Raw genomic sequence first — 20,776 nt, forward strand, 5'->3', positions numbered from 1 at the left:
CCACCACAGGTTTAATGAAGTATTACAAGCTTGTGATTCAAATGAATGGGCTGATTCTCTAACGTAGGAATATTCTGCATCTGTGACAGAGAGAGATTTTGATCTGAGAAATTAACCATTGAGAATGGAACAATAAAATTGTAAATTTAGATATTCGTTCAACAACATTTGTAAATGTATTTAATAGAGTTCTCTGCTTTATCTCAGCCCGCCTGCCCTGTAACCTCTCTACAGATTGAACCTTACCTTGTACAGGAAATAGCCAGCACACATAGTTTTCCACAATCAAAGGAAATTCCAGAGGAGATGAGAAAAATAAGTCTGTTGAAATATCAGACACAGAATCATTACAAAGAATTCTCTTTGGCTCTTGAACTGCAGTGAACCACATTGACAACGAGATCCAAACCTTTACTAAAATGGATAAAATTACCGAACCCCCACCCTAATATATTGTCATTGCCACTGGTTGTAATATTGAGCTATTTGTTAGTATTTTAGCTATTAATAATAGAAAAGAATAACATCTTGTAGACTGTGAACAGTAGAAATTATTATTATTATTTGGCTGACATTGTTGGTTATATGAAAAAAGTTTTTAGAGTCTGTATATATTTGTACTTTCAAAAAGCCATTCAGAGTAAAGAATATTCAAATAAGTTTTCCAAAGGTAGAACTGAAGGCATAGTTTTGTTTTCACCTCCCTGGAAAACATATTAGCATATTCCCTACCCAGAAACTCCAGTGGAGCACACATGACCTTTAAGACTTTGTACACCTTAAAAGTTGGCCTTCAAATTAGAATAAACTCCTTCCTGACCTGTGTCCATGGCATCTCACTTAGTCAGATCAGCTCCCTATACTGTACAGACAAGATGTTATAACACCAAAAAAGGCTGTCCACAGTTGGGTGTCTATTTATTATTTTTTGGAAAATACTTTCTGGTTTGGCTATCATCCCATGTCACCAGACTCTAATCAGACCCTCATATAGAGAGCCTTATTTGAGGCAGTTTGGAGGAATAGTTTTCTTTTCTGCCCCTGGAAAACCTATTTTCAGATTCCTTACCCAGTACCCCCATTACCTGTAAGATGCTGTACCCCTAAAAAGGGGAATGAATTCCTTCCTAACCTTTAGCATTCAGAGAAGGCTGCAGGTATAGGGGCCTGAGTGCATGTCCTGTGACCCTGTTATCTCCTCTATTTTATCTTGCATATCTTGAAGGTGCCTGTAAGAACTGCTTCTACTATATATTGCCCGAGGAGACATACCATAACAAGAATTATCATTATACCTCTTCTCATCCATTCGTCACATGTACTATAACATACATTGACTATTACAATAGATATTTTTCCAGGAAAAAGTAAATTAGGAATGTGTTCTGTTTGTACCATGGAATAGTGTAACTCTATCTGACCTGATACATGACCATCAATGATGTGTTATTCTAGATGGATCATTAATGAGGCAGAACAACTTTATAAAGCTTTTGATTTCTATTCTCTGCAGTACAACATAATATTGAGTGAGATTTCCTCCCATGAGGTTATGTTACCGGTTTTGAATAGATCCGTGTGAATGTGGAGATCTAAACATCACCTTTGAAAGCAAAGCAGGCAAAGACTTGCTATGGCTGGTTCAAGCAGCAACATCGTTGTTTAGTAAATTATTTATTAAATTATTTTATATTGTTCCCTTATAAATAATGGCTGGACCATTCTACAACCTCTTGTGTCACCCCCTCATCCTCATAGTCTGTAAGCTCTTGTGAGCAGGGCCATCACTCCTATTGTTCCATATGACTGTTTGTTCTTTGTAATGTAATATAGTTGTATATGTCCCCTATGATTTGTAAAGCGCTACGAAATTTAATGGCGCTATATATATAAAGATTATTATTATTATTATTAGTACAGGAATACAACTTTCTTCATGGTGTGCCAAAGTAGATGCTGTCTTTAAAAGACATTTTTTAACAAAAATGGTGAAATCTTTTACTTTGGCACACCATAAAGAGTCTATTAAATGGTCAATAACATTTCATCAAACTGCATAAATCAATAGCACAAGTGAATACCAGAAACTTTGTATTATATCTTATCAGAGAAAAATGTTTCTTTCTCCCTTTACTTTAGCTCTTATGTTCCTCTTTCACTGATCTGCTGATTCCATCTTGGTAGTAACAAGACAGAAGGTGAGTTGTCAGATTTCATAGGCTTTGGAGCTATAATTAAAGACAGCAAATTCAGAACCCAGCAACTAAAAGTGGGCTGTAGATTTAGAAAATTAAGATTACAAGTCACCTAATGCCCCAAATACCAAGTTCACACAGGTAACAAGTCTACCAGATTGAAGGATAGGATCAGAGAAGCAGATCCCACCCTAGAGCTGACTTAAAGGAAATTTACCACATGGATGGAGTGCTTCTAAGCCAAGTACACTTACATGCTGGCACATACCTTCTGAAACAGGATCCATTCTTATTTTAGCTTCTAATAGGTAGGTTTTTGAGAGAAATGCCTTTTTAAACGATGCAAATGAGCCTCAGGGGCTCCCGCCTACATCACAGAAACCCCTTTTGGCTCCACCATCTGCTAATTATCCATGCCTCCATTTGGCATTTTAGCCTGTCTCCTCCTTCCAAATGGAAACGCAGAATAGAGGTGTGAATAATTAGCAAACAACTTAGCCAGCAGGGGCTCCTGTGACATTGCCAGGGGCCTCTGACGAAAAAATACTTTTTTCTTATAAACTCTGCTATTAGTAACAAAACAAAGAACTGATCCTGTTTTACGAGGCCGATTGATTTAGAAGCACTGCATCCATGTGGTAGATTTCCTTTAAAAGATGTACAAAGGGGAAGACAATGGGGTGGAAGAGGAGGAGCCACCGGTTCGAACCACCAGGGCTTAGGTGGCCTAGTGGCCATACATACTCACCTCTCACTACTTTCTGACACCATTCCGGTCCTTGATAATAGGGAATATAGTTGAGAACCTTTATGGGGACAATATGTGATCCCGATGTCTGTAAAATGCTGTAAGCCATGGCGTCCCTTATAAGCAAAAGAAACAAATAATTAAAAAACAGCAGGTACCCAAGCAGGAATGCGATTGGGGTGGTGGAGGATTCTTTGCACCCCTGAATGAAAAAAATAATCACATATGTGAAATGGCTCCAATGACTTCTTTAGGTCTGCCCGATATAGCTGAGTACAGATTTTGGCAATATCTGGCACTCCCAAAAAGAATGAGAAGAAGCCATTCTGCATTCATTTGGAGTTGCAATAGATCCCCAATAGTCATGAGCTGTGAGGGTCAAAGTGGTCATTTGGTGCTACTGGTAAGTCATGCACAGACACATAAGTTTGGAATGTTCCATATCAGGCCTTTGAGAAGTGGGCATTAGGTGAGGAACAAGGTCTTTAGTGGCCCATTATGGGCCTGATAATCAGCAGGGGAATGTGGACTGCTAGGTAACTAGGACTGTGGATCCTAAGTGGCGAACTAGGATTGAGACAAGCATCTATCCAGGGGCCAGAAGAGAACATAAGGCTAGCCGTCCTTCGGTGAGCAGAGTATGACATCCTATATCACTGGTGGTTGCCGCTACCATATTTCCGATATATGACTTATTATTTTTAAAGAGTTTTTTTCTAACCTCAGTAGGTGAAATCATTGGCAGAACTAAGGTCCAGCTGGTTAAAGTACATGTACAGCAAAAAAACTACTGGACATTGCTGGCACTTGTGCAATGAAAAGAGGTCATTCATATCTGGTTTTCAGTAAAACAAGAAATAAATTGATAAAGTCTACTACAAAGCTGGCAGAAATAACCCAGAAACTGGCACGGATGCCCTGATATCACTGCAGGTGTGCCCTCACAGTGACCCGTAGGTCTGATACCTTAGAAGATCATTACAGAGCACAGCACAGAAGAGATAACTACTAACATCCTCTATAATCACTGGCTTCCATTACTCCACGAGTCATTAGAGATCTGGCATGTGGCCAGACACAAAAATGTCCTTGTGGTTTACTTTGTAGGTTCCCAGCATTCCCAGCAATGTTGTCCCTACAGGACTGAGCAAAGTTTAGGAAAGTGAATGGTCCCTGTATCTGTTTACTCAGAAGACAATGAAAACCAACAAATCTGCAAACCTCTAATACACACGATAAACAGAAGTCAGACAAAGCCAATTGTTCCTTAGGTACGCTCATCCCTACGTACTGTAAAGTGGTGCTGACATTGTTTTCAGGGAACAATACATGAGGAGTATTTGCAGATGGCAAATGTGAGCAAACACCAGGACCTAGTCTGTTTCCCTAAAATCACATGGTCTTAGGCTTTATTTGCGAAGATGGCAATCACTTTAGTCGACAGCGTTTCCTCCTTATCTAACTGTGGAACATCCATCTACTATACACATGCGCACTCCGGTCAGGCAATTGCCAATCTACACTGAGAACATTCAATGGGGCACATTTACTTACCCATCCTGACGCGTTCCCTGAAAGTGCATTGTCCGACGGAATGCCCTGTGCCGCGATTCACTAAGATCGTGCGCCTGATATCCTGAATGTGTCGCTTCCCGGCTCCTATTCCACCTTCTTCTTCCCGGCGCATGTAAGTGCTTGGGCTTGCGACACAATTTGAAAGTTAAAACCTGCGCTCAGTCCGAATCAGTCAGATCGTCCGACGACCGCCCCCCGATTTCTGTCGCATGAAAGCCAGCACAGCCGCACCACAATCCGATCACATGCAACACAATCCCCAGTTTAATACCTGTCACAGCGGCGCAAATCCCGAAAACTTTGTAAAATCCAACAAAAGTATGGATGCGGACACATGGGGCTTTGGATGGGGCTTATTTACTAAGGGTTGTAGATCACATTTTGGTCTGTCTCCGTTTTCAGGATTTGTGCAGCGTTGACAGGTATGTAACAGGTGTCTGCGCTGGGATTGTGTCGCACGTGATCGGATTGTGGCGCAGCTGCGACAGCTTTCATGTGACAGAAATAGGGGACGTGGCATTCGGACAACCCGACTGATTCGGACAAACCATGGAATTTAAAAATGAAATTGTGTCGCAAGATCAGCACTCACATGCACCGGGAAGAAGAAGGTGAACTCCGGCGGACCTCAGCGGGGAAGCGACACATGCAGGAAATTGGACGCACGATCTTAGTAAATCGCAGCAGGTCCGAATCCTCATCGGACATTCTGGATCGGTGGCGTCAGCGGGACGGGTAAGTAAATGTGCCCCACTGTGTCAAGACCACCATTTTTAACAGCAATCTTGATACACCCTATGTTGTGTACCGTTTGCATGCAGCGCAGGTCACATTATAAGTTAAGGTGCAAAGCCTCACCACCATTGGCTTGAAGGGGGCTTAATTTAAAAGACTTAAAGAATTTAAAAATGCTATTTATTTAATCCAAAATGGTGAAATAATAAAAGAGGATAATGTCCCATAAATGAAATCCCAACATTAATGCATTAAGTCAACGCTTTTCAAGTGTATGAGAATGTTCTCACTCATAACGCGGTCACATTTTTCAATAAATAATAGTCTAAAAGCATTAGAGCCTTTATACAGTCTTCATTAGGTGCTGGAGTATACTTCTCTTTTCCTGGATTATGTAGTCTGTGATTGGGACAATATTCTGTGACACACCTGAAACAGTAATTCCTGGAAACAGTATCTGGCGTATCTTTTCTTTATATGAATTTTACAGTGCCTGATCCTTTATTTTCTCTAGAGATAAGGCACCGGCATTGAATACTAAGCTTATCCATGTAGTCATGTGTACGGGAGAGCTATCTGTACAGTTATTAGTGGTGTATTCCTGGCTCCAGTCTTCCCCTCTCGGCTGAATCTGCTGGATTAAGTTTTGCAGGTCCTTTATGAGTTTCTCTAATTATAGGTCAACGGCCTCATGTCAATGTATACAGCAGGTTTACACTAGAATCCATACAATCTAATATATATGAGTGTCATGGGTTAAATGACGTTGCGTGAGACTGGAGGAAGGATCAGTAGGACTCTTTTAACAGGTGCCAAGCGACACAAGCCCCTCCTCACCCGTGTACACGCCTGGTAACTAATTCCCGTGTAAATAATTAACAGCTACCTGAAATAGAAGATGCTGCTGGCGCAAACACCTGCTCTTTTTCCATTTATTTAATCCACTGAATAATGATGCGGAGGGAGGGTATAGGTTTGTCCGGGTGTTTGCATATTGGGCGAGTCTAATGTCTACTTAGAATGAAAACAGATAACCATAACTCCCACCACCTAAATAAATATCACCAACAGGAACCTACAGTACGTGGACAAAGGCGGCCATTGTATAAGTGATTCAACCCTCCGTCTTCTCTCGGCATGAGTCAAAGTTCTCAGATCTTCTAGTTTATCTTCCATCTATTCATCTGATTTATTAAAGGATCACTGCACTAGACATGTTTCTTTTACTTTTAGGTTTAGATTTATATATTCTAAGGTCATTCCAATTATATTCAGTGCTTTTGTTTTAGATATTCCTCCATGTGAAGCATCACTTCAGTCCCAGGTCTCACTGACTCCCATGTTCAGAACTATCTTCTGCTTCATAGAGCAGATACTATAAATGTAACCATATAAAGCCTGTCTACAAGAAATAAAAAAGTAGATTCCTACATTTGTCCTTTCTGGAGTCCTACTTTGCATGTCACAAAATGGTGACCACTGATTTAGTATATGGTGAAAGTCTAAGAAACGCCCCCCCCCCCCCCCTTCTGTACTAAAGGACTTCCATTGGACTAAAGGATGTTAAAGGATGTTAATGATGTCATTGATGAGATTGGTCACATGGTCATGACATCATAAAAAGTCCTTTAGCCCTCTAAGCACCTATCCACATCTCACATCTATTCTGATGGAGAGAGGGACAAAATGATGCAGATTTTTTTTTAATTAGCTACACCCCTACCCCACCCCCTTGTATTAAAATGATAATGTCCCACATGGTATAATGCCCCCTTCCTGCGACAACAAACCTGCATAATGCTCCATTCACTGTGGACCCCATATAAAATTCCCCTCAGAGGGTCACTATCATAAAACCATCTCCTTTCTATAGAACTCCCTTCTGTTTAGCCCCCCGCTTTTTGTAGTTACCCCACTGATGTCTACTTTTTTTGTAGCCTTACACCACTCACGATACCCTTTCAATACCTTCTGGCCTTGCACATTGCCCCTTATATTTATTGTTTCTTGCTCCCACTTATGAAGCCCTCCCTTTGTGCAAATCCACTCCCCTTACATTGTGCTCCACCTCCCCATCATATTGTAACCCTTCCACATTGTGCCCCCCACCCTTCAGATTGTGCCCCCTTCACATTGTCTCCTTCCCACCTCATCATACGAAGACCCCTCACCTTGTTGTACCCTCCCTCCTGCTCCTCTGATTGTGTCCACCACCTCCTCATTATATCCTAACCCCCTCACCTCCCCCTCACATTGTGTCCCCCGTGTTCCTCAGATTGTGTCCCCCCACATCATATTGTAGCCTCATCACCTTTTGTTAACCCCACCTACCCTCATAATTGGGGCCCTTACACCTACTGTCTTTGGCTGAAGATTTTCAGTGGAAACTTAATTTTTCTCAAAGATAAAAAAATAAGCTGCTATAGAAGCTTCTGGAGATTTTACCTCTCCAACATTTCAGGAGAACAAAGTTTTTCTTACTTTAAACCAATGTTTCTATATGTAGAGTTGAGAAATACCTTGATAAAATGTTGTATTACATTGGATTCCTAGACTTAAATTATGCGAAAAGAAAGACTGTAAACAAATGAAGAAGAACGATAAGACACTGAGTCTTGAAATAACCTTGAACTTCTCCGTAGTGATAGCGCACAAGGCTTCAGTGTCTGTCCAGGACAATATAACATCTCTTTCTCTTGTTCTTCTCCGCCAGCTTCCCATAAAAAGGATTTTCCATTACTCTCGCGGACAAATGCTTGGCCATAACTATTCCGAATATTAAGTGCTCTCCCACAGTTAAGAGTTTATTGGTCCCGACATTAACCTCAATAAATTTCTAGCTCTCGCAACTGCAACTTTCCAATGTTTTGGGTGTCTCAGTTCTTCCAAGACTCTTATTCTAATTTCAAAGCAAGACTCAGCAATTGTGGAAGACTGGGTCTTACTGAATAGAGACGTTGTGCCACCAAATGACCTATCCACAGGGAACCAATCTTAGGATCAGTAAAAGTTCACAGTGGTCACACCACCACCAACAAGCAATATAGGATCTATCCACAAAACAGGCATCGGATCAGAAGAAGTTCGCTTTACAGGGAGTATAACAAACCTACTGGGAGACATTTTTATTTCATGAGAAAATCCAAACTTAGGTTACATTTTGACCCAAATACTAGAAGCTTTGCATATTTGACCTTTATAATGTGAAATAGTAAAAGAATAAGGATCTTGTTCTCCTTAATGGATGGAGAGGCAGGTTTGGCCTGTGTCCTGTTGTTCCATTCAATACTATGGAAGTGTAAGAAATTGCTGAGTACAGCAGTTGGGTATCTCCAGTTCTCACAAAGTTATAGTGCCCAAGATACCTGTGCGCTGTCACTCCACCTATTAGGACTAGGACTGTAGGACTCTCACAGATCAGTTTGTTATCCCCCTATACTCTGGATAGAGGAGAACATGAAAACTTTGTACAACCCCTTTAAGCACACTTTAGCTTGAGACTTACATTCTTAACAAATGCTGTCATGCAATTTTATTTTATGGCTCCGTAGTAACTACATAAGAAAAGTGAAGAAATCAGGCAATACCTTTTTTTAGGGTAACTGAGTATATTTGATGGTGAGGTTTCGTAAATACTAGTTCTCTTCGTCAGACATGATGTTATGCATGAAACTGAAAATTCACAGCATTTTATACACACTAAACAGTGATCATCAAAGGATATTAAAAAAACTCTAAAACAACTAGTATCAGTGGCGTAACTACCGCCGTAGCAGCCGTAGCGGTTGCTACGGGGCCCGTGAGGTTCAGGGGCCCGGGGATGCACGCTCCGTGCAGTGCTTTGCCACGGCCTGGGGTAAGTGGTCCGGGGCTGCAGTGCCGGATCGTGCCCCCGGGCCCCTCCCTCTCTGTGCATCTACACGTCTCCTGAGCATCCGCCCGCCCACCTCTTTCCGGGATCCCTGCCTGCTCATATCCTTGACCCGCCCCCCAGCCACCTCTCTGACCCGCCCCCCTCATCTCCCTGACCTGCCCGCTCATCAGCCTGCAGGGCGGCACAGTTGATTCTCTGCCCCCACCCTTCACCCGCTCGCCCCCCCCCCCCGCTCGTGCCCCCCCTTCCCCCGCTCGGCCCCCCCTTCCCCCACTCGGCCCCCCCTTCCCCCGCTCGCCCCCCCCCCCCGCTCGCCCCCCCTTCCCCTGCACGCCCCCCCCCCCCCGCCGTCTGAATGCATCTGGACACCCACCTGAACACCTGCCTGAACACCCATACAGCCCCCAAACTTCCTAAAAGGTAAGTATATACAGATGTATTTATCTGTATGTATATATGTATTTATCTGTATGTATATATGTATTTATATGCATATACTGTGTACATATGTATATACAGTGTATGTGTATATACAGTGTATATACAGTGTATATATTGTATATATACTGTGTATATGTGTATATATTGTATATATACTGTGTATATGTGTGTATATGTGTATATATTGTATATATACTGTGTATATACGTGTATATGTGTATATATTGTATATATACTGTGTATATGTGTGTATATGTGTATATATTGTATATATACTGTGTATATGTGTGTATATGTGTATATATTGTATATATACTGTGTATATGTGTGTATATGTGTATATATTGTATATATACTGTGTATATGTGTATATATTGTATATATACTGTGTATATGTGTGTATATACTGTGTATATGTGTATATATTGTATATATACTGTGTATACATAAATATATATACTGTGTATACATATTATATATATATATATATACTGTTTATGCATATTTCGTATATTATATATATATATATATATATATATATATATATATATATGTAAATCCTAAGTATATGTGTATATATGCATCTACTATGTATACATGTATATACTGTGTATAAATGCATTGAAGCAAATACTGTATTTTTACATGCATGTATTTATATTAGCATATATATATATATGATGTGTGTTTTTGTATGTGGTAAGTATGTATGCTGTATATACTGAATGTATGTGTATATTCTGTATGTATATGCAGCATGTGTGTATATGGTGTTTTTATCCTGCATGTATGTGTATATATGGTCAGTGTATACTGTATTTGTGTATGTATGTATATATGTATATATATATTTATATATATATATGTGTGTGTGTGTGTGTGTGTGTATTGTAAATGTATTATATGTATATAATGTGTATACTGTATGAGTTTGTATATACTCTGTGTATTACTGTATAAATGTATATGAGTGCATAAATGTGTGTATAAGTGAATGCTTGTATGTATAAGGGTGCGAGTATACGAGAGTAGAACTTTATGTGTGTATATAAAGGTGTGTATATATCAGTGTATAAATGTGTGTAATTCTATAAACATGTCTGTATAGGGGTACCTTCCCAAGAACATATGGGGGACGTATATCTGGCCGCAGATTTGCTGCCGGATATACTTCCCCCATAAGCTTCTATACGCCAGGGCTCGGCACGGTGAGCACAACGAGTACTCACTGTTTTGAGCAAAAGAGATAGAGCATGCTCTATCTATGGCCGTAAGAACGACCATGCGGCTCTATTCTCTATGGAGAGGGGAGGGGTGAGCCGCTATCACCTCTCCTCCTCTCCAGCGCGCCCGACGTGTGCCTGCCATATATATATATTTTAAGGGGAAGGGGGGCCCCATGCAGAAATCTGCTATGGGGCCCAGCCTCTCCTAGTTACGCCCCTGACTAGTATTCTCGAAAGCTCACCATAAAATATACACAGTTAGCCTTAAAAAGGTATCGCCTGATTTCTTCACTCTTCTTCTGCTCTCCATTGCTGACACAGTACAAATCTACACTACTAGTAACTACATACACCCAATAAAGGGGTTGTCACACTAAAATTATAAAGTTCATTTTATCAGCTCTTTTGATATTAAGGAAAGGAGATGACAACATTATTATGAAATGGCAAAATATTTTCATTGCGGAAATAATACTGCCACATAATCCATAAATAATACCTACGGTATATAAAAGTTCATAATGAGGAGAAGTAAACCTACGGTCAAATCTGTTTGCATGTACTAATGACATCCGGCTATTAAAATGCAACAAAAAGATACCAGAAAGAACCTTTTATTCAATCTTTTCATTGCGCAATGATTAAGCTTTTAGAAAAAAAAGACTGGAAAACCCCGAAACATTTGTTGTTTGGCATCAATATCTTATTACATGTCTGCAGACTTTCTGGTTTATTTTACTCAGCCACTCGTTTTAATTCTGCAATGGCCATACAGGTGACATCACTAATTAATGAAAATTATTCCCAATTAAGGGATTATTCAAAAAGAGCATGCAATCTATTAGAGTAACTGAAGGGAATAGTTTAGCTCCTTAGTTTGGGGTATGGGTATTGGTATGGCAATATTTAGAAAAAAAGGGATAGATCAGTAAACATATACAGTCATGGAAATAAGTTTTGAGAATGATACAAATATTAATTTTTACAAAGTCTACTGCATCAGGTTTTATAATGGCAATTTGCATATACCCCAGAAAGTTATAAAGAATGATCAGCTTAACACCAATTAATTGCAAAGTCAATATTTACCTAAAAAATGAACTTTTTCCCAGAAAACACATTTCAACTTCATTGCAGGCCTGCCTTAAAAGGAGCAGCTAACATGGTTTCAGTGATTGTTCCAGTAACACAGGTGTGGGTGTTGATGAGGACAGGGATGGAGATCAATCTGTCATGATTAAGTAAGAATTGCACCACTGAACACTTTAAAAGGAGGCTGGTGCTTGGCATAATTGTTTCTCTTCTGTTAACCATGGTTATCTCTAAAGAAACACGTGCAGTCATCATTGCACTGCACAAAACTGGCCTAACAGGGAAAAGTATCGCAGCTAGAAAGATTGTACCTCAGTCAACAATCTGTCGCATTATCAAGGAATTCAAGGAGAGAGGTTCCATTGTTGCCCAAAAAGGCTCCAGGTGCCAAAGAAGGACCAGCAAGCGCCAGGACCATCTCTTAGAAGTGTTTCAACTTGGGGATCGGGCTACCAGCAGTGCAGAGCTTGCTCAGGAATGGCAGCAGGCAGGTGTGAGTGCATCTGCATGCACTGTGAGACTGCGGAGACTCTTGGAGCAAGGCCTGGTGTCAAGGAGGGCAGCAAAGAAGCCACTTCTCTCCAGAAAAAACATCAGGGACAGACTGATATTCTGCAAAAGGTACAGGGAGTGGACTGCTGAGGACTGGGGTAAAGTCATTTTCTCTGATGAATCCCCTTTCCAATTATTTGCAACATGTGGAAAACAGCTTGTTCGGAGAAGACAAGTTGAGTGATACCACCAGTCTTGTCTCATGCCAACTGTAAAGCATCCTGCAACCATTCATGTATGGGGCGGCTTCTCAGCCAAAGGAATCGGCTCTCTCACAGTCTTGCCTAAAAAACATCCACGAATAAAGAATGGGACCAGAATGTCCTCCAAGAGCAACTTCTCCTAACCGTCCAAGAGCAGTTTGGTGATCAAGAATGCCTTTTCCAGCATGAAGGAGCACCTTGCCATAAAGCAAAGATGATAACTAAATGGCTCAGGGAACAAAACATAGAGATTTTGGGTCCATGGCCTGGAAACTTCCCAGATCTTAATCCCATTGAGAACTTGTGGTCAATCATCAAGAGACGGGTGGACAAACAGAAAACAACAAATTGTGACAAAATGCAAGCATTGATTGTGCAAAATATGTGTTCAAGACTTAAGGCTTATCAGACAGGTTTCTGCAAAAAAAAAAAAATGCATCCGTCTACAGTCTGCATGTTGTACACAATGTGGGAGATGTATTAATGTGCCAGCCTTTATGTCAGTGCAGAGTACAACTAAAAAGTTCTCTGCAGCACCAGATCACTGGGGGTTATTTATCATTAGTATTTGTGAGTATTTTTGGCGTTGTTTTAGTGCAAGTGGGTTTTTACTCTTTTTTATTTTGTCCATTTCATAGACCTATTTATTGAAATCTGCTTATTCAAAGTGATATCTACATCTTTTCGCCAAATTACTTATTATGTCTTTTCTTATTCCATGCTTTTAGACTGCATTCATGTTTTGCGACTTTTTTAGGCACATGTTTAGGAGCAAAATGACTCCAGTAACCCCCTGTGGTAAAAATAAGACAAAAACTACTACCTAATTTATCAAGACAAATGCAAAAAAGAAACAAAATTATGCGACAAACCCAAAAAGAAAAAACACCTAATACAACAACATACATAGACTCACTTGATGAATTCAGATAAAACAAAAATGGAACTGAACGCAGACAACCAATTCAAAGACAATGTCAGGCTCAGTGGATCCTCTGGACCACCACGGGAGGTGGTACTAGCAAACACCTTGGACCGGAGTCTAAGTGGCACCTGCTTTTCACCAGAGCCCGCTGCAAAGCGGGATGGACATGCTTCGGCAGGATATCACCAGGTCGTTCCACAGGTGCAACTAGCGGAAGTAGGAATGCAGGATACATGGGAACACACAGGAACGCAGGAGACTCAGGAACGCAGGAATATCACTGGGAAGATTTCTCTAAGGCATAGGCACAAAGATCCGGCAGGGTTTGCAGGAAGAGGCAGGGTTAAATAGATTACCTGAAAATGGCCATCGCCAATTAGTGGCGTGCTGGCCCTTTAAATCTCCTGAAGCTGGCAAGTGCGCACCCTAGGAGTCAGGAACGCGCACGGCCGAAAAGGACGGAGCTGCAGGCGGGGCCCGTGAGTTGCGTGTGCGACGCGCTAGTGGGGAGAGCGGCACGGGTCAACCCGCGACCCGCGATATGGGTCGCGGGACCACCCGTGACAGACAAGTTGTAATGATAAATTCCCTGCACTGTGTCTGATGCCGGATGATTAATCTGGTGCAGTATAAGTTGTACTTTACAACTCCTATTAGTTGGTCTACTTTACTACGCAATAATGTTTCATTTTCTGGTGCAGGGACTGAATTTTCCACCACACAGGTTACTTTCTGGTATGGCCATGCCCCCTTTTACCAAGGTGTCATAAATTATGGGTTATGAGTTCCCTTCTTATGATAGGAGAGTCACCGTTGCCCTATAAGATAACGTAATTAAGGACATGTACCATAGGGCAACAGATCCCACCCCCCTCTGTGATCCCCTTTAATCTCTTTCCCCCCTTATCAAAAGAATTGGTAACTGGTTTCCTCTGTCCCTTAGAGGTGTTAATTGGTTTCCTGTGAAATGGTAGACTTTGTGTCTCCAAGGGCCTCATGGTTTTTCATGTGTCTTAAAATGACTCCTTAAGAACATGAAAAATTATACTTCAAAGAAAACTTAGTCATAAAGCAAATATTTTAATTTCTGGTCAACGGATCTGGATCAGTATCCCCTTATAGTCCTGGGGTGTCAAGCCCAAAGGATTTGAGAGGAAGGAAGCCAAGAAAACGCCTATTAGACAATTGGGCCAACATTTAATAATGGTGTTTGGTATTGTTAGATTTGTTAATTCATGCTGGTAAATGTGGTGGGCATGTCTTCTTATCAGGGGACTCTTGGGAAAAGATATAACATATTTTGGAAAAATGTCCCTGATTTTCCATCTTGATTAAGGTGTAGCCACACCCCTCTCACATGACCGAGGGGGCGGATCGATTATGTAGTTAAAAGTAACATGCCAGCATTGAATCCTTGTTGTCCACGGGGAATGCCTTCAGCTGGCAGGACTTCCAAAATTTTCATCGGTTTTCCCCACCGCGGATCTTTATGCCAATCTAATTAGTAAGAGGTCTGTCTTTTCTTTTATTTTAGCCCTTTACTGTTTGCTGTCATGTATGTCTGTTATTTTACCCTTTTTGTAACCATTAAGCATTGTGCCTATTTTGCATATTAAATAGTCCTTTAATAAGTTTTTCCTTGTGCTCTATATGTTCCCATACCTCTGGAGAGGGGAATTACCGCTAAGCCGTGTTACCGTGTGAATACCTTTGTGCTAACAGTAGCTATAGGCAGCGAGTGTCTGTGTGCTAGTAGTAGTTATAGACCGTGTGGGTCCAGGTGAACTGTACTGCATCTAGAAGAGCGTGTATCTGGGTGTATGTGTGCGGTCCTGGTGTGGGCTTCTCGTAAGCCGTAATTACGAGTGGTGGCAGCCGTGAAAAGTGAGTTGTATGAAACGGGTGACTTTCGGGGTGCTGAGTGGCCCTGTGTAGTAGCGTTCCATAGGCACGTAAGTGGTAGGGGGGTACATAGTGTGGTTGTGCGCCCCCTGGGCTGTGCGTGTGTAGTGTCTGGGATCCGAATGCGTTTGGTTTCCCTGACATGAGAATTAAGCTGAGTGGGTTTGCCGTGTGCTAGGAGAGTAGGAATTAGCGTAAGGACGCCATTTTGTGTGAGTGGGCGGAGCTTAGGGCTAATTTGCGTGGTCCCCTGGCGTACGCGAACCCAGTGTTTGGAACCCGGCGACTCGGGTTCGTGACACAAGGTAACACCCTTTTTTGGTCACGTCGCAAAACTGCCTAAGATGGTCTAAAACCATCAATAAATGTGGATCACAGCATTTCATGTGCAAATTACTCAAGCATTCTGGTAGATAGATTGATACATTTCTCCCATCGTAAGGGTATACGTCCAAAAAGAAAATAGATGGCTTGCAACAATTAGACAGCAAAACAACTGGTTCCTCAACATCATCTGCGAAAAAAATGGACACAAATATCATCAGTGTTCTGTGTTCCACATGTGAGTTCCACCTCTGACTATGCATGTTCTTTTCAGATCAAATTATTTGCACATATATTTATATGTGCCATGCAACACAAAATTCTGCACTGAAGGGGGCGTTTCGGTGCCATGCACCACATTTAACATCCAGTGTCCGACAGAACTGTGTCTGTTCAAGATGCAGCAAAAAATGTTGATGCACTCTGTTGGGGCACTGCAGAGGCACCAGATTCATGCAGAACATACGCCACAATTCACGAATCTGGCGCACCCTGCACAGTACACAGGCAAACTGCACTTAGCACAGTTTGCACTGTTTTTGATAAAAGTGGCTCAATAGGTCAGTATATCCGCAAAAATCTGCATATCACAGTCAGCTATCCGCAGAGATCATGGTCAGCATTATGAATGAGTAACAAAAGGTGTTTTCCAGTCACAAAAAGATAGTCCCTATCTCCACAATAGGCAATAAATTTCTGATCAGTGGGGGCACCAGTGGTGGGGTGCCAGGGGTCTGTTGTTCCCTCATTGCACCCCAATAGAATGGAGCGGTAGGTTGGATATGCAAGCTGCTGCTCCATTCAGGGTCTATAGAACTGGCGGAGAAAGCTGAGTACAGCACTTGGCTATCTCCATCAGAGACATAGAGAGGAATAGTGCAGCAGGGACCATGTGGGATTGACTGCTCTGTTCATCTGGGGTACAACGGACGTCTGTTCTCGTGATCCGTGGGGGTGCCACAGGGGGTCCTGTGGATAGGGTTGAACTTCTTGTGATTAGACAATCCATTTAACCAGGAACCTATTTACCCATGTGCAATTACTCTTCCATACAAAATATTTCTATATTTGATCTTCCTCCTGATATCGCATTTCCCTATGTGAATAAAAGAAGAAGTACAGGTAGAAGTTCTTCCTTTACATCACATAGTTCCCTTTTTATAATCCAAATTTCCAACATCATTTGTGTAGTCATGGGCTTGGCTATTGTGGGTACAGAGGTAGCAGTGGTGCCAGGGCCCTATGGCATCATGAAGAGCAGTGTTGTTATAAATGGCACTTGTTGGGCTCTACATAACAGACTTTGGGACCCAGAAGCTTGCTACTGCTTGTAGTTATTGTAATGATTGATGATAGAAATATTTATCACATCATGTAGAGCATAATGTAAAATGTCACCACATTAATGATAATAAATCCTGTGTCTTTTTTATGTTCTTTGTGTGCAATTTGTATCACTAGAAATGTTTTATTATGCAAAGTAAAAGTGAATATTTCATATTTTCCATATTTGGTGTTTTATTTTAGGGAGAACTGGTTTCACAGAGAGAAATGCAGCTGGCAGGCTGATCCGCGGTTTTCCCATCTAAGCTTGTTACAGTAGGAATGTCGAGATGAAAACTTCACATTATCAGACAAGAAGAATGCAAAGAAAATCAAAGCCTCCGTTTAGGCCTCATTCATCGGTTCAAGAGCAACTTTCTACATTGACGACAGAGATTTGATGTCATTTTACAGTGCACTACACTGCAAATCTAATGGTAGTTCAAATATTTCTATCTATCAAGAGATGGATGAAGAGAGTGTCGGATTGGGCCCCCAGACTACAGAATGTATCCTAGAGGTGTAGCAGAAAACAACCCAACTTGATGGGTTGGCCCAAAGAATAAAGACAAGATGTAGGGTGGCCCAATGAATAAATTTATCTGGTTGGTACAAAGAACCCCAGTCCAGCTCTGGGTCAATGGTTATTCCCATCAATCATATATCATAAATGTCTGACCTACAAACAAAGCATTTACAATGTCAACACAGGCACCAACTGCAGATGTTTACTCCTAAAAAGGGGGGTATGAAGGTGCCAGTGGCCGCAATTGAAATGCCGGCACAGGGTTAAAGGTTTAACAACTGAAATCAGTTCTAGCACCCAAACTTTTTTTTACCAAGGATCGGCCAAACCTGAACCTGATTGGGGCCGCTCATCTCTACTCCTTTGTTTTGCAGACCAGATGTTGGGGGACCCCAATCTGAGACAGGTGCAGGTAATAGTGTAGGTGTTTTTAGTGTCCAAGACTGAAATTCTTGAGGTTGCTCCTGGTTTGGTGCAGGCTCAAAATGGTGCAATGTCTAAATTATCCCTCAGCTTTCACTTTTAAAGGAAGTCTACTGTCAGGCATTGACGGCCGGGGGAAGAGGGGGGCGTGGCTCCTCGCATGCGCAGAACCTCCCGACCCCCTGCTGGATTTACTGAACTGTCCACGTTCTTGGAGACACTGCACTTACGCGGGGTGTGGCGTCACGTTCACAGGTGGCGTGGACATGCAGGGGGAGGGGGCGGCTCTGCAGTGGCTCTTTGGAGTGTAAAGTAGCCTTAGCCGCGCCCCAGCAACATCTGCAGGTAATTTGCATAAAAATAAAGTATAAAAGCATTTAGGATAGGCTTCACAACATAATAAAAGATGATTAGGGATTAGTTAGATTTGTCAGTAAGTAAGTAGATTCCTGATGCCTGGCTAATAATGTGGCTGGTCCATTAATTTCCATGTGTTAATATACTACTAGAGATCCATAACGTCCTTATAGGTGCGCCAATAGTTATCTTACTGCATGCAAAGATTGTAAAGGGAATTCATTCAGTAGAGTATAAATATATAAAATCTATTAATTCATGTTGCTATAGAGCTTGTCTAATAAGCAAACCATCAGTCTGCTTCCTCTGTGACACGTATGACGTAAATGGAGCTGAGAGCAGACGGCAGGTCTCTCCTCCCTCACCTCTTCTATGGAGTAGAATCAGGGATTAGGAGGTAATCTCCATGACACATAGCGAGCGCAGGGCATCCACCAATCACTGGCGTCCAGGTGTCATTTACTTACTATCCTGCACATGGCAGCTCCGGCCGGGGGAGGTCTGTCTCACCTGCACATGATGAAACACTTTAACTATTACCTTACTACGGCATATTTGTGGTTTACAAGAAGCTAAGTGAAAACGATTATTGTAACCACGTCAGATTTTACAGGGTTTACTACCCAGCTTTCCCAGACTCCTGAAAAAGTACGTAAATGTAACATAACATGCAGCAGCACTTTGCACTGAATCTCATCCACTATATTGATTCTCAGCACCCCACAACCCCAGTTTTGAAGAGGTATCTTATTCAATTTACCACCCATAGAATGATGATATGCTAAACAGAAAAAAGCCATCAATAACTGGTTAGTGTCTCTGCTCTGCCTGTCCGGTAGATGAGGCATACTTCATGCTGGAATGCCCCTTTAAGGTAACTGGCAGATCTTGTGAACTGTAAATTATGATTCATAAACTATTTGCCCTGGTTTGTCTCCATTACATCACAGCACTTTAGCAAAGAATAGGTTCTCCAGCGTTGTAACATCACCCACCATAAAGGAAATACGATCCATGCTCTTAAAGGTTAACTAAACTTAAAAAAAAAATTTAGGACTCAGTAGTCCGGATGATAATAGTAAACTTTATAATATAAAAAAGAAATCTGTTCCTGTGTCCTGCTTTTGCCTTTGCATTTCCCCCTTATTTAAGCAGTTTGTGTAAATCAGCTTTCTGTCCTGTATCCACTGACAGCTGAGAGATAAAGGAACCTGATAAAGTATCTAATGACTTAACTCTTTACAGACAGTCCCTGGATAGTTAATTAGTCTTAAAGAGCTGAATCGTCAAGAGAAATATTGTTTAGCTATGGGAAGAGTGAATCATTGGCCGCCTTATAAGTCTCATGAGGACGACCTCAGAAGGTTTCCAGATATGCTGCTCACTACAAGAGAAAGAGCAGTAAAAAGGCACAGAGAATCTGCTTTACTTAATGAAGTGAATTACAATTATCACTTTTAATTTCTTCAATAAAAAAAAAATCTTTAAAGGTTTAGTTATGCTTTAAACTATCTTCAACTAGCTTTATCCATGGCACTATATAAACTTAAAGATAATCTACCATTTGGTAGAAAGCATTTTAAACCAAGCATATGTTTAGATTCCTGTAGGTATATGGATGCAGGCACTTATCTAGGTTAGCCAGGGAAAATAGGGTTCTCGCCCAAAAAACTATATTAAAATTATTCTAATGAGGTCCCGGAGATCTCCCATTAGACTCCAGCTGCCCGCCCCCCCATTCCCCTTCCCGAGAGCAGGTGACATCACCGAGCTCTCCAGGACTTTAGCCCGCTACCGGCTGTGTGCTACCCATGACTAGTGCGCACGTGCTAATGTTCCCTAGCATTCAGAAAAGTCACCCGCTCTCGTGAAGGGGAATGGGAGGGCGCAGCGCTGTCTCATTCATGCTGGAGAGACTAATGAGAGAACGCCGAGTGCCCTGTATGATGACCAAACGAATGCCGAAGCCTCATTAGATAATTTGAAATTAGATTCTTTTGGGGCGGGGTATTTTCCTTGACTAACCAAGTTAAGAGCTGACATCCACATACCTACAGGAATCTAAATGTTTGTTTGGCTTAAAATGCATTCTACCAAATGGTAGATTTCGTCTAACACATAGGGACTTATTTACTAAGGGTCGCGGATCGCACTTTTGTTGGGCTGTTCGGGGGTTTCGGGATTTGCGCAGCTTTGACAAGTATTTAACAGGAGTTTGTGCAGGGATTGTGTCGCTCGTGATCGGATTTTGGCGCAGCTGCGCCGGCTTTAATATGACAGAAATCAGGGGGCAGGCCGTTAGATGATCCGACTAATTCGGACTGAGCGCAGGATTTAAGATTCAAATTGCATCAC

The 20,776-nt window shown here is 41.6% G+C and overlaps 1 long non-coding RNA gene across 2 annotated transcripts in view; it reads right to left on the reverse strand.

The window, feature by feature from the left end:
* Window positions 1–243: 243 nt before the first annotated feature.
* Window positions 244–20,776, reverse strand: part of LOC140117665 (uncharacterized) — a 40,218-nt gene continuing 19,685 nt past the window's right edge. The window contains exons 3-4 of one of the 2 annotated variants that reach the window (XR_011853050.1): window positions 2,944–3,059; window positions 244–321 (exon numbers count right to left, since the gene is read on the reverse strand). This is a non-coding gene — a long non-coding RNA (uncharacterized lncRNA). Of the gene's footprint in view, window positions 322–2,141; window positions 2,229–2,943; window positions 3,060–20,776 lie in introns of those variants that run through there. The other variant, XR_011853051.1, reaches the window with a different exon arrangement.

This window comes from Engystomops pustulosus, chromosome 2 (assembly GCF_040894005.1).
Source record: "Engystomops pustulosus chromosome 2, aEngPut4.maternal, whole genome shotgun sequence".
NCBI lineage: Eukaryota > Metazoa > Chordata > Amphibia > Anura > Leptodactylidae > Engystomops > Engystomops pustulosus.